The sequence below is a fragment of the Hordeum vulgare genome, chromosome 1H (assembly GCF_904849725.1).
Source record: "Hordeum vulgare subsp. vulgare chromosome 1H, MorexV3_pseudomolecules_assembly, whole genome shotgun sequence".
NCBI lineage: Eukaryota > Viridiplantae > Streptophyta > Magnoliopsida > Poales > Poaceae > Hordeum > Hordeum vulgare.
The window spans coordinates 504,763,683-504,767,424 of record NC_058518.1 but is presented as its reverse complement, the minus strand read 5'-3'; the positions used below and the strand labels follow the sequence as shown (position 1 = coordinate 504,767,424).

General features: G+C 39.5%; 1 non-coding gene across 1 annotated transcript; it reads right to left on the bottom strand.

Annotated features, from left to right (window-relative positions):
- Positions 1 to 2,642: 2,642 nt before the first annotated feature.
- On the bottom strand, positions 2,643 to 2,714 carry TRNAQ-CUG. Its single transcript has one exon. It is a non-coding gene; the product is annotated as a tRNA-Gln (tRNA).
- Between the last annotated feature and the right edge of the window lie 1,028 nt (positions 2,715 to 3,742).

Genomic DNA, 3,742 nt, shown 5'->3' with positions numbered 1-3,742 from the left:
TTCCCTAATGTCTTCCAACTAAAGGAACCAAGTGCAAAACATCCACAAAAAGAGGGACACATCTTATCAAGCACGATCGTTTGCAAGATGGAAGAATGGGGAGTTGAGCTAGGCTAACTAGGGTATAGCAGAGGCGAAATAATAATATATGCATAAGCAAGAAGAGGTTGTGAGTATGCAATTGTTCTAACTGGGGAAATCAATTTCAACAAGCGGAAACAAAACCGAAGGGAAACATATGCCGAATTTGCAAGCGATTTTCAAGGCACGGTCTTCCTTTTTTCTTATTTTGTATGCACAAAATACCTTGTATTACCTGAGATATGGTCTTGTTTGCTTCCATTTCCTTAAAGAGGCTTCTCTTCGTCCTCTTTTCCGATGCCTATTGGACGGTGGTGGCGATGGCGACTGCTGGGAAAGATGGGGGTGACTTTCCCTGGCACGTGCCCTTTTTACCCTAGGTTTTTCTAGGGTTGTTGCAAGGGGGAAGGGATGGATGCACGCGTGGCCTTGGAGGGGGCAAGAGAGGCGAAAACTCTAGGCCCCCAAGATTAAGGGGGCCCAAATCAGCAATGCAGGTCGGCAAGCGAAAGGCGAGCAAAACGCACCCCAAGAAGAGATTGCCACATACCCTGTTGTCTTGATGCTTGCTTATGCGTTGCCGGAGATGCCCCATACGCACGCCAAGCTCATGTGCTAGGACAATAATGGATAAGGTATGGTGTCTGCTAGTTATTTAGTCATCCACCAGCTCTCCAAATACACGCCCCAATGTCCATAATTTGGGAAATCATGTCCTGTCGGGTATGATATAATTAAATATCAGTATTTCTTGGTTAATTAGTTGGAATCTATTATTTTGTTGATGGTTTCATGTCTGCAGGTCATGCTTCACACCTTCAATTGGACAAATCTCAACCTAATTAAAAAACGTCTAGGTACGAGGGTATTTTCCAAGAGCCTCAACTGCAAGTACAAAACTTGCTCTATATTGTTGGCTTGTCAAGTTCATTGGCAGTTAGACAAATGTCTATATATAATAAGGTCAAACTATAGAATCCTTGCTAAAATTCCCATACTATCTATAAACACCTCAAATTATTGTGAACATATGCCTAATATTGACCTCATGTTGCTCTGGGAGCAAGCAAATGAGATGTTAAATTTACTTCTTGGTATAGAAGAATCTATTATTGCTCTATTCTGTGCACAAGTGACAATTTAGCCATTACTACACTCAGTCCATATATTGAGGCTAGGTATTCTCTACTTGGTAGAAATATGTCTTTTGGATGAACTTTTAACTATTTATTGGGACATTAGTTTAAATTATGTCAATTATTAATTTGATGTTTGCATTAATGGACCTGAGGTATTAGTTTCTCCTTGAGTCCCCAAAATCTCAGGACTAGCCTATTATTTTGGCGTGAAATAGGGAAACGTAGGGGTATTGGTTGCCTTTTATTTTGGAAAACATCCCATATATTAATTAATTAGAAAGGTTATTACAATCATCACTACAACATACCCAAGCAAGGCGGAAAAGTATTAACAAGAATGCCATCGACCTAGTATACAAAGGTTTAACTTAGCAAGCCAACTAATTTTCAAAATTTTAAAATGTGGATCATGAGAAGATACTCAAAGCCTCTTTCTTCAGATCAACGAGAGGAGACAACAGAGGGCGATGCGATTATCTAATTTTGGACGGACGCTGGATAGGGGTAGGGAGCAACCGCTTGCTCCCTAGTAGCGTCCAAGTTCACATGTCAGTTTGCCAACATTTTTGCAGGGGAAAATGGAGCACTACGACTCAGAACAAGCATGCCCCCAGGACAGGCCATGCCTAGGTCAAGTTGTAACTGGTTACATCACAAGAAAAATAAATTTAACAAGGTGTGATGCGATTTAAGAAACCAGTCCAAAACATGCGCCAATGAGATCAATGGTTCCAACTCTGTGAGATGTCTCTTCCTGCACTAGTGCTAGTTTTATTAGAGAACATTAGCTATCTAATACAAACTGTTGTCACTCGTCTGGTGCCCTACCCGTATAGCATTTTTGAAAGTTTAAACGAAACAACAGGTACAATTCCCATGAACCATTTCAAACTCCAAGAGTATTTGGTCTATCAAAACGGTTAGAGATATGCTTTGGTTGACACGTGTCTTGATAGGCTTGGCACCAAGATAAGGACGAAAATGAGAAAATATCACGTCGAGAAGACCGGACGGCATATCATTGTATGTCGTGATCCAACTATCTTTTATGTTAGTGAGCACTAAAACTATTTTCAGTGAGAAGACCAAAGAAAGTTTGGTACATCATTCACGTATCTCGGACAAAAGGTGTTGTGGAATAGCTATAACGCATGGTGTTTGAAAAATACGGGATACACGAGGATGCATGTTTGATTCGGGTAAAATTACTCTAGTGAATAGGAAATATGGAATGATCGTTTTGTATTGTCGTATGGAAAATTGCAAACCAAAATAGTACAAACCCTGTAGAGAAGATTCAAAAATAATAGCGAAGACCCAAATAAGAAATAGAATTAACAAATTCCGAGATATGATCAACAAGGAAGTCTTTTTCCTGAACCCGGCAAAAAAAATGAAGGCTTTTCCTGGCAAAAAAAAAAGAGGTCCCACCGAGACTTGAACTCGGGTTACTGGATTCAGAGTCCAATGTCCTAACCACTAGACCATGGGACCATCTGCTTTTTCTGTTTTCCAGTAACCATTTTATAAGTGGGAGCAGAGCGGGTCAGGCATCCTATCTGACGGCCTTCTAGTGTCTGAAAAAAACGAGCACTTTCACTCTTTTTTTTTTTAAGATAGCGAAGGAGGAATTGGATTGACGGCAAGATAAAATGAAAAAAGAAAAGACTGACATCACACCGTTATTCCAGCGTCTTGGGCGATGCGTTGGCCATCACCTGCCAATTTAAGCAACCAAATACTCCCTCCGTTCCAAAATATAAAACATTTTAGGAATTTCACTAAAAGACTACATACAAAGTAAAATGAATGAATCTATACTCTAAAATATGTCTATGTACGTTCATATGTACTCCCTCCAATGCCAGATAACAGCAAGCAGGATGAGGAGGGTGATAACTGGGACGAATGGTGATGCGCTCGGAGTATGATGGTCCTGGTGATATGGTGTTTTACTCTGTTTTGGCCCTGTGAGGCATGTTGCATTTTTGGTTCGTATTCTGGTCGTGCTCAAACGTGGTACTGGATGTTGATCTATCCTCCTTAGGGGTGTGGTGAGGTTTTGGGTGATGCTAGGTTTTCGCCCCATAGCCTTGTGTTCCTGATGACAGGCGCAAGGTGGTGGGTTTCCTAGTATTGATCTGAGCTCGCTTCTCTCTCTTTCCCTTTTCTCTTTCTGATCTCGGAACGAAACTGTGTATTTCCGTTATGTATTTAATGGAAAGGGGAGAAACCCAGTTAAAAATATATATATATATATATATATATATATATATATATATATATATATATATATATATATATATATATATATATATATATATATATATATATGTACTCCCTCCGTTTCTAAATATAAGTCTTTAAAGAGGTTTCATTACTGGACTACATACGGATGTATATAGACATACTTTAAAGTGTAGATTCACTCATTTTGCTCCGTATATAGACTTTTAGTGAAATATCTTAAAAGACTTATACTCCCTCCGTCCCGAAATACTTGTCCTAGAAATGTACAAAAT